Source organism: Sciurus carolinensis, chromosome 5 (assembly GCF_902686445.1).
Source record: "Sciurus carolinensis chromosome 5, mSciCar1.2, whole genome shotgun sequence".
NCBI lineage: Eukaryota > Metazoa > Chordata > Mammalia > Rodentia > Sciuridae > Sciurus > Sciurus carolinensis.
Genome location: NC_062217.1, coordinates 159274521 through 159285475, shown reverse-complemented (window position 1 = coordinate 159285475; position 10955 = coordinate 159274521).

Here is a 10955-nt window from a genome sequence, read left to right as displayed (position 1 = left end):
CCTCAAGTCAGAAGTGATGTACCCTTCACTTCTGTCATTGAGTAGAATGTGTCAATTGACCCCAAGCAAATCCCTTGTCAGTCTGTAGAGTATTGCGGACACTTGGACAATCTCATGAGCATGACCTGTCTTTACCAGGGCAGGCAATGGAATAAGAACCAGAAGCAAAAATATGCACTGAGGTCAGGGGATGCAGAGGTTCTGGGTCAAGGTGTGCATGCTGGTTGCCCATGCTGGTGTCCAGCTTTTGCGTCATCTTTTGGGACTGCCATTGTCTCTACTCCAGAGATGGAGATACTGGTGGCTTCTGATGCCCTGGGTAGATTTTTGTTTATAGCTTTTAAAAAAGTGTAAAGAGTCTCTACATATGCCAGGGGCAGGGACTATGTAAATATTTGGGGTCATCATCATGTTCTTTGGTGGCCCCCAAAGATCCAGTCATTATTCAGCTGTGCGTCTGCATCCTGACATGGCAGAAGTGATGGCTCCTTCATTTGAAAAGAAAAATGACACCCGGCAGCCTTGCCTCTTGTGCTATTGGCCCTAAGGACTGCCTCTTCAACCAAGTTAGCCTCTTCCCCAAGTCCTTGAATTATTTTCAGAGAAACTTTATACTGACTCACCTGTTTTTTCCAGAAGAAAGTGGGTCAGGTTTGTTGATGAGTCCAAGTGTGTTTGTCCATCAGTGGGGCTGTTAATTGAAATTTGGAGATCCAGAGGTCTTGGTATAAATATCTTGCATTAAAAAAACTATAAATTCTCCCAGGACAAAAAGTATGACTTATCCTTTCGGTGGTACCAACCAACATGGTCCTGAGTTCACAATAAGAACTCTTTAAATCCAGGGTGATGAGAAATGTGTGGACTGTCTCCTCTCTAGGGCACATTTGGTAATGTAGAAATAAAGTCGACTTCACTGTGACCACGTGTGGGTTACCTACTTCATGGTCTTTTCTGGGCAGTATTTATCCCAGGCTGGCTTCTTTCCTCTGGGCTTGCGTCACTAAATACTAGTTTACAGAAACTACTAACTGGCTTTAAAACAAGGTTGCATCCCTTAACTGAAGGTCACGGCACTGGGTAAAATGTGCTAAGAGGGCTGAGGATGTAGCTCAGTGCATTATGTGGCATAGAGCACTGTGTCTGTCATGCACCCAGCCCTGGGTTCAATCCCCAGCACCACACACAATGCAGCTGAGACTCTGGAAGTAAGCAACCCAAGAGGGTGGAAGGCGAAAGAAAACCCTTGCACTCAATTCAGTTTCCTTTTCCTCTTGTCAGAGTTCCTTCAGTTCTCCTCAGAACCAGTGGTTCTTATGATACCAAGGGTTCTAAAAGAAATGATCACCTGGTCTAATGGCACATGACAGCAGCAATCAGAATAAAAGGGTGATTGCCATGCAGTGGAAGCAGTCAGGTAAAATGAGCAATGTAGCTCTGTTGAAGAAAAGGCAGTTTTCAGAACTGCATGTTGTGTTGTACCTAGGTTGGGGCAGACAAGGAGGAAGGGTAAGGGAAGGGGACAGGGTGATGCATGTTATGTATTTATTACAGTGGTGAATTAGAACTCGTCCCTGCCATCCTGGAACTTGCAGTCCAGTGGAAGAAAGAAGAATCCATAGCAGTTGCCTCACTGGGGGACAGTACTGTGATTGACTGATGAGAGCACATGGGAGGGCCAGCGACCCAGCCCTAAGCAGTCAATGAGGGTTTAACCATGGAGGAAAGAATATACATTAATTCTATTATATTGAATTGTACCATAGTGTATTTTTCTGTGTTGTGAACACATCAAACCTTCATGTCAAAGCATATATGACACCATTAACTATATAATATTTGCATTACATAATATAACAAATATTATGTTTATATTCAATTACATAATTATAATGTCCAAGCCAGGACCAAGGAAGGAGGTGGAAGGCAGGTATATGGAAGAAGAAAACTCTTAAGACAAAAGAATCTGCTTGTGGGAGATCTAGAGAGAGGCGGTGACTTCAGGGTCTGAACAAAGCTCAGTCTGGTTTGTTTTTTGAGAAAGGAACACTAGTACTTTTAGGTATTGAAATCTTGAGTTTTATTTGCTTTTTAAATTTATGTATATCAATATTTTTGGATATTGCAGTGAAAATACTTCATAGGGGAAAATCCTATGTATTTATATTCTAAATAATAAAAAAAGGATGGATTTTGCTGCCTGAAATACTTGCTTAGGGGGTTTGGAGCTGATTTCTGAAAACATCAGTTAAATCTTACTGAAGTACTATGAACTGAATACATTGAGAACTTAGGAAATCACCTCAGGCTTTAGGTCACCCGAGGAAGGGGGTTCTCTGCACTGTATGTTATTTTAAAGGCCCTGGGGCTGGACCCACTGCATAAATCCATTCTGCCTTTTTCTTTTCAGGAAAATACTAGATCTGGACTGGTTTCCAAAGACCATGGTTCCTCCCTTGATGGGAGAAGACCAGGTCTAGGAATTCATGGATGCCTCTCAGTCCCAAGCCCTGAAGGGACAAGTGTTACTGAATGTCTCTTTAACTTCTTCCCCATGGCAGGAACAGCTCCAGTTCTTCCATTGCTAAAGAAGGGCACGTCTGGTCCTACCCTAACCCCATGATGGTGAGGGTGGGGAATAGGGTGTGCCAAGGAAACTGGTAGATGGTGCCTTTATGTGTCCTTTAATCATGATTGTCTCTATGGATGCATCCAAAAGAACAGGAAGGAGAATGTTATTTGGGGACTATGGTTTCTTCATCTCATGTGTGAGCACAATTCATTTGAATCAATTTTCCCTGTGTCCTGATAAGAGGATGCTTCAAAAATGAGCAAATACAGTATGGCATGTCTTAAGTACTACAGTGGGTGGAATTATAAGAGGCCACAGGAGTTCAAAGAGGGAACGCCAACCTAGACCAACTGTGTTCAGGGGTGCAAGTCTCTGGGAAGCAGTTGGTTACAAAGAGGCAAGAGGGATGAGTGAGACTTTGCCAGGTACAGGGGGACGGGGAAAGGTTACTGGAAGGAATGGAAAGTGGTCAGGTAGGGCCTAGGTGTGCCATGAGTCAGGTGTGCTAAGCAGAAGCAGTGAAGGCAAAGAGGGGCCAGCGCAGGAAGCTTCTTTTATGTTACTTTGAGGAGTTTGTATTCTCTCCAAGGCTGGGGGGAACTGGAAAGGGCACAATCAGACTCGCATTTCAGAATTTCATTCTGTTGCTGGAGGAGAAGAGACGGCAGGAGGCAGACAGGAAGGCTGGTGCCAGGTTGGGAGAGTAATGATGTGGCCCAGCCTTGGAGATGGAGGGTCAAGTCATTAAAAAAAAGCTGAAGTTCATATACCTGGTCCTTTTTTCTAAGGAAGTGCAATGAATTAAATTAGACCAGATTAATTTTTTAAGAGTGAGTAACTCCAAAAAGTGTGGACAGGAATCAAGGCACCTTCTGTAGATACTGCAGGAGCCCTGGTGGAGGTGGCTGCAGAATTATATTTACTTACAGAAAAATCAGCCCAAGACAGCGTCTGTGTTCCTATTGCTCCTGCTCTGGGGTTGGGGCCCCAGCCTGTCGGGAAGTGTTTCATCTAGGGTTCCAGGATGACTGCTCTGGGCCCTGGAATCCATTTGTGCCCCAAGCCCTGCCTCTAGGCCAAGTAAACAAATGTTTAGTATAAAGGTAGGAATTTTCAAATGCATGTGATAAGTGCAATATGTCATCATTTCTAAGTGTAATGAATGGAGAGTAGTTTGCTTTGGATTTTCTCAATCCAGTAACACCCAAAACAGTGCCATCAGATGGGGGCTCCGAGAAGTATTTTCTCACAAAAATATCCTCAATACTTAAAAATTGAGAAGCATTATTTTGCAGGGAAACATGCTACTACGGAGCCTCAGGCCTATCAGCTGCCACCTGGCCCTGGTTAATCACCTGGGCACAGCTTTGGATCCAGTCCAAACAGGTGCTTTTAAGTGGACTTCCATGAAGAGCAGGACCATGGTGGGTGGATTTAATAAGGTTTGATGGCAGGCTCCTTTGATTCCTCCTGCCTCTCATTTTCTTGATCCTTTCTGGCATTTTCTCCGCTTGCTGACTGCAGTCCTTGACAGCATGTGTGGCCTCACCTAACTAGGAGTTTAGAGCTGCAGACGTCCAGACACAACTTCCCAGCAAGCCCGTGAAATCTTCTGATTTGATTTGACGATGATACTAACAACCATCACCAACATGAAAATAATGTGAATAACGCGAAGCTTGACATTTTATGGGGCCTTTTGAAAATGAGACTGTGCCTGTGCTGAGGCTGGCCAGTTCATTCTGCAGGGGCTGAACATGCAGAAGAGCAGACAGAGCCACCTGCTTCCAGGGAAGCAAGACAGTTAGGGAGGAGAAGGTGACTATAGCTTTGAGTTGGAGTAAGACTGCAGGACTCTGCTTTTCCCAAGCAGTGCTTCTCAATAGTGTTGGCTATTAGGATCACCTTAGGGACTTCTTAAATACGATGCCCAGACCCCTGCTAGACCAGAACCAATCAAAAATCTCAAGAGTAGTTCTAGCAGAGTGAAAAGATCAAGGGAAGGCAGGAGAAGAGGAAAACGGAAGGCACTGGGGAATGACGTTGATCAAATGATGTCATGTGTGTATAGGAATAGAGCATAATGAACCCCAATATTATCTGTGATCATAGTGCACCAATAAAAAAGAAGACAAAGAAAAAATACCCTAGGAATGTGGAGTGAGCATTGCAATTTAAAAAAATTTCTTTAGTTGTAGATGGACACAGTATCTTTATTTTATTTATTTTTTAATATGGTGCTGAGGTTTGAACCCAGTGCAGTGCCTTACACACAAGCACAGCACACATTCCAGTTTTTTTTAACACTCTTGGTACAGTCACCTAATGGACATTAGGGTCCCAACTGTTATAAGGACAGATAGAGGGACCCTACTCTGAGTTTCTGATTCACCATCTTCAGGCTAGGTAGTGCCTGGGAGTATGTATTCCTAACAAGTTCCTAGGTGCGGCTGCTGCCACTGTTCCAAAGACCACAAAGTTCCAAGCGCTTAGGATATCAGCTGTCAGATGGTTTGGGCTTATAGTCCACCCCGTCAGGAGTTCAGTTCTTTCAGTTTCGTTCAGTACCTGAATGCACTTTAAGATACATTAAATTAGTAGTGTGTTTTCCTTGGCTAGTCCTCATTCCAGGAGCAACATCAGGGACATCACAAATGGTTCGAACAACAGTCCTTCATTGTGAGGTGAAAGAAAAAGATGACCACAATTATTTTTCTGCAATAATTCCATTCATTGGAGTCACGTCAGTTTATCTCGCCCTGCTTAGGTGGGAAGGTATAAGGTACCTACGGTGTTGAATGGCTATCATTTGGCCATAGGTGTTTCCCGTCCTTTCAGCCTTCGCCAATATGTTCTCAAGCTGGGTTTAGGGAATCGGATGTGGACTTAATGTCATAGCTGTCACAGTGCCTATTGCTTGATACAGCTGTTGAGTCAGGCTGAGACCTGGCAAGATCTGCTCCTGAGTGGAAACGGGCATCAGAGTCATTTTCTGGATGAAATATCAGAAAATAAGAAGTAGCCTTGCTAATGATCAGCATCAGAGTGGGTCATTCCGGGGCGTGTGAGCAGGGACAGGTGATGTGGAATTCAGGAGGAGGTAAGATTTGGAGACTTGGGAAGATGGCATGGGTGAAGGAGTGAGGGTCTCCATTTTTGGGCTATCAGAGCTCAGGAGAGACCACGAAGAACAGGGAGAGCTTCGGTCCTTTAGGAATGAAGGCCCAAGGCAGGGGTTGAGGTGGGGGAATGAGTCAAGTTTCTCTAAATGAGTGAGAAACTATGTCTTTGAAATATGACAGAGAGGACCAGTTACTTCAACAAGGACCCCAGGGTAGGCCAGACTCCCTGGAAAATGAGTCTTATGGTACCAGAGTTGCCCAAGGGCCTCTTGCCTGGAAGAAGGTTTGTTTTACAGGTAAGGTAGACAGAGGCCATCAAGGCATTGGCTCTGGAGAAAGGTGTTCTATGCAGGTTTCATATTGGCAAGCTCTGACGGACACACAGAGGGCAAACCTTTCCATAGTGGAAAAGCACGTGCATTTCTCCTATCTAAGCACCTTTCAGATGAGCTACATTAAAATGTCTGCATGAAGCATTGGAGTGAACATCATGTTGCTGCTGGAATATTCTTCAGAGGCTCATACTAGGACATGCTTGAAAAGGTGGTTGGCACACGTTTTCAATCTCATGTCCTGTAGTGAAGGAGTGTGCTCTGCACAGAGAAAGTGGATTCTACCCATTACTGAGATGGGTTTAATAGATTAAGGTAGCTACTCTGTTTTTTATATAAAAGATTTTCATAAATTTTTTCTTCTGAAAACAGATCTTGCTCTTCTGGCTGGAGGCGTGGTCCTGGGGGCCAGGCATGGTTGATGAAAATCAGTGGTGACTGATCTAAAGAGTAATCAGGTAATCCTAGCAGAGCCCATTGGAGTCCATCCCTAAGGCTGACTTGGGAACTCTGGAAAACTGGAAAGAAGCTGCTCTCTTCTAATGTTGGATTTGTTGAGGTTGCTGGCAGCCATGTTCCCACCAGGTGGAGATGGGCTTCCAGGAATGAAAAGACCCAGCTTCCTTGTGAGGCAATGCAGAGATGAATGGGGTCAGAAAAAGTGACACATACTTGGTAACTATCTAGTGATGATGTGGACTTTCTGGTTCCTGTTGAAGATTTCCTTCAATTTTATGCATTGTACTCCGGCCGTGAGCACTTATAAATCCCCCTATACTTGATCAAGCTTGATTAACAATCAAAATCCCCAAATGAATTCAGAGTGTTGATTTGAGAGGGCAGGGAAGTAATCCAGAGGCTGACAATGAAGATCAACACCAATGAACTCTTCTCACGGGCTCACCCTCCCAGAAGACGCTGGCTTGGAGTGTCTCGCCCCGTGAGGCTGAGCTGAAAACCTGGAGTGCAGCATCTTGGACCTACTCTGCCATTGGCTGGTTACATGACTTTCAGATTTTTTTTTTTCTGTAAAATGAAGGGGGTTAAAGAGCTAGACCCTTGCCAATGTCCATTCTAGACCTAGCAAGTAAAGGAGCGATTTTCTTTAATCATGGTGGGGTAGAGTTTGCTTTCCTCAACATTGTGGCCAGAAGTTGGGACTTCCCTCTTTCCTTTCTATGCCTCCATCTCTATTGCCAGACCTCTCTGGTCTAGTACTTTTTACTCTCCTGCTGTCACCATCTAAACAGATCAAACCTGGTTATGGTTTGGAACTCAAATGTCCCCTACAGGCCATGTGCTGGGAGTTAGCAGAATCTTGAAGAGGTGGGGCCTAGTGGAAGAAAGTTAGGCCATTGGGGTGTGCCCTTCAGGGGCTTTTGAAACCTATCCCTTTTCATCTTTTTGCTTCCTGGCCACTATGAAGAGAAGAGGTTTTGTTCTACCAAATGCTCCCTGCTATGATGTTCTGCCTTGCCACAGGCCCAAAGGGATGGCCAAATGGTGGTGAACTAAAACCTCTGAAACTGAGCCAGAATAAACCTTTTCTTCTTTTAAGTTCATTCTTTCAGGTATTTTGTCATATTGATGGAAAGCTGGCTAAGATACGATGTTGCCACTAAACTCTCAAACCTGTGGTGGCTCTCCATCAAGTTCAGAGAGAGACTTGGAGGTCTTATCCTAGCATTGAAGTGTCTCTCATTCCTGAATGAGCCACTGCTTTGTCAGTCACGTGGAATTACCAAACTGCATTGACCTTAATTATTTTAGTCCATCTCCTTTACTCTGATGGAAAACTAAGTCTCAGAGAGGTCATGGATTATACAAACCCAAGATCAGGCTCCACTTTCATTACATTCTCTGTGTATACCCTGAGCCCTCATCATAGAGAGCTTGCCTTCCCCTACTGAATCATGTTCACTCGCATCTCTGCTTTGTCACCTGTTGCCTGGTTCACACTCTTTCCACATCTAAGCCTTTGGAAGCCACTTGTATTCCCAAAGCTCACCTTCAGGGTAGTGATCTATGTCACAGCTCCCTCCATCAGGATGAACCGCTCTCTTCTTGTTACTCCCAGAGTGCTCTGTGCTGTCCCAGGAGTCTTGAGAGCCTTTTCCTTTGGGTTATAGGTCTGGCTCTTTTTGTAGTACAGAGAGCTCCCTTGAAAGCAGAGAAGCTTTGTGCCAGCCATCTCTAAACCTCAGTGTCAGCACAGTGACCTGCTCAAGACACAGTTGCTGGTTGGAACCCACAGGATGTGGTGAGGGTGTTCCAAGCAGGCCCCTGTCAGGACACCCCAATCCTCCCACGGACCTCATCTTCCCCAGGAGTCTTCTTTGAAGCCTCATGTGGTTGGAATGAACTCTTCTAAGAATGCTAATATTTTGTCTCATTTAGTGCAGGTCAGTAACATTTGTGAAATCCATCAAACCTTGGAAAGTTCAATGTGTTGAAATTAGGTGATTTAATTAGCCTTGACAGACTCATGGAATGTATTCTGAGGGCACAAAGTTTATCTTTGGGGGAGGCGGCTGGATAGGGGTATGGGGTGGGGTGAGGGATGATGTGTCAGAAGCTCAGATATGCACAGGTCATATTATAAACATTAGTGAACAGCGACAGCACTCAAGGTGTTTGCTAACGGTGTGTTTTCTTCCATCTGAGCCAGGATTGTGCAAGAAGTAGTTATATTTGCCTTGAAAGTAGGCCTTGAGATTGCTGAAACCAGAGGTCTGACTTTTCCCGAAGATTGTAGCATAGCATTCTTTGTTTCGTTATTTTTATTTTTATTTTTGGTTTTGCAAGAGAGTCAGTGAGGACAGTGTGTCTTAGTCATCAAGGCTGTGCGGGGGACTCCCTGTCTGGGGCAGCCCACACTCTGTCATTCTAGACTCCTGTCCTTTGAGATTGGCATTTGGAACCCACCTCGTCACAGCAAAAGGGAACACAAATGAGGCAGACATTTCCCTGTGTACCTTCAGTATAAGGACGGAAGCTGTGTGCAGCACCTGCCTGCCCCACCCGCCACTGGTCTTCCTTATCAAGTCAGCCCTGCAGCTTCATGGAGCCACCTCCTCCCTAAGGATGGGGACTTGCAGGGAGGGAGAGCCTGTGTTGGCTGTCCACATTGGGGCTCCTCGGGGCGGCCTGCACTGCTAAGTGAAGTGGAGCCAGCTAAGAGAGACGCAGCTAGAAGAATGACTTCATCTGGGGGAATTGCTTCACCTGCAGGGAGGAACCGAGGAAGAGGAAGAACCAGGAGGTGGCAGGGGCCTCCACCGTGGGCTAAAACGGCAAGTCAGATCTTCCTGCTTTTAAACGCGTAATTGACAGATACTAATTTGCGGGGTAGAAAATGATGTTTTGCTCTGTGTGTGTATTATAAAGAGATTCAGTCAAGCTAATTAACATATCCATCACTTCACTAAATTTATCATTCTTTTCCGATGAGAAAATATAACTTCGAGGAGCCAAAGGCCAAGAGTTTCAAGAGATGATTGTTTCTGTTTTCCATCATTAAACAATGCACCACGGAAAAATTTCCATTTAAAATAAGATCGGCCAGGACATGACCTATTTTGGTCCTGCAAATGCTCCCTCGTTAGTGATGGTGGAGTCACTAGCGCAAGGTCCCTTTGGGCATGGAGGGCGGAGTGAGATGGCAAAGGGAGCCGGATTTCTCTTCTTCAAGGGGTAGTTGAACTCTCTTAGCTGTTCTAGGCCAGGTCTGCCTCACTAACTCACCTCACCATCTTGCTTGACACAGTCTTGCTTTCATGACACACACCTGCTCCACGCTTCTGCTCACATAGGAGTCCTGAAAAGTAGGCGACATGCCTAATTGTGCAGGAGCGGGGTCAGCCTCTGCCAAAGGTGGCGCGGTGTAATCCTGGCATTGGCGTGCATGGGGAAGGAGGAGTCGTTTCTTCCTTTAAGGATGAGACATTCTAGCAGGGGGTTCGTGGAAAACTTCGAGAATTCAAATTGAATGGACTTTACAAAACAGATGTCCTGAAATCCAATCAGAAACCCAGGGAACTACAGATCAGTTAATCTAGTCTCCTCTATAAAATTTATAACAAAAGGGGCTACTATCCCTTCTCGCCTTCACTCCACCTCCGACTCTCAGTCTTGGAGGCCATTAGTTATCTTGAGTTTTTCTCCCCTGTTTCCTGTTACATGTCTGTATATTTTGGTTTTTGATTTTTCAGTGGCAGGTATGACTGTTGACTTCCTACTGTAGAAGAAGATGATTTCGTTCACGTGCCATGCTGTTTACCTCCCCCTTCAGTACTTGTATTTTAAAAAAAATTCAACATCTGGTGTTTCCTATAGAGTCAGAGCTGATAACGTACATCTGTACATGCATAAACATATGCATACACATCTGTTTGTGCACGTGTGTGTGTTTTGGTAATTTCCTCCCTTCCCATGATCCTGTTTCTAGTTCCTACAGCTTCTATGAGTTGACTTATTTGGGTTTATATGTTGATTTTTCTCATCTTTTTTCGCCTTTTGTTTTCTACTTCTTTGTTTTACTCGATGGGAGATTTCTTCAATTTTGTTTTCCAAACCCTCACTGAAATTTTCACTTCTGCTATCATTTTAAAAAATTCTTAATATTTGTTCACATTTGCATGTTCCTTTTAAAAAGTAGCATGATGTTCTTGTACCAAGGTTGTCATGTCAATTCTCACCACTCTGAGGATATTAATTATAGCTTTCTTTGGATTTGTTTTTTTTTTTTTTCTTGCTCCCTATGTGCTCTGTTTTCTTTGAGTTTCTTCTCCCTGTTTTGTTATTTTGAGTTCTGTCTTTCATGTTAGACACTTTTCTCAAATGTTGGCGGGTCCTTGCCTGTCTGCTCAGTTTTCTTTTTAACTGACATATATAAAAATGATGGGAGGACTTTCCAATGGGGGCTTCACT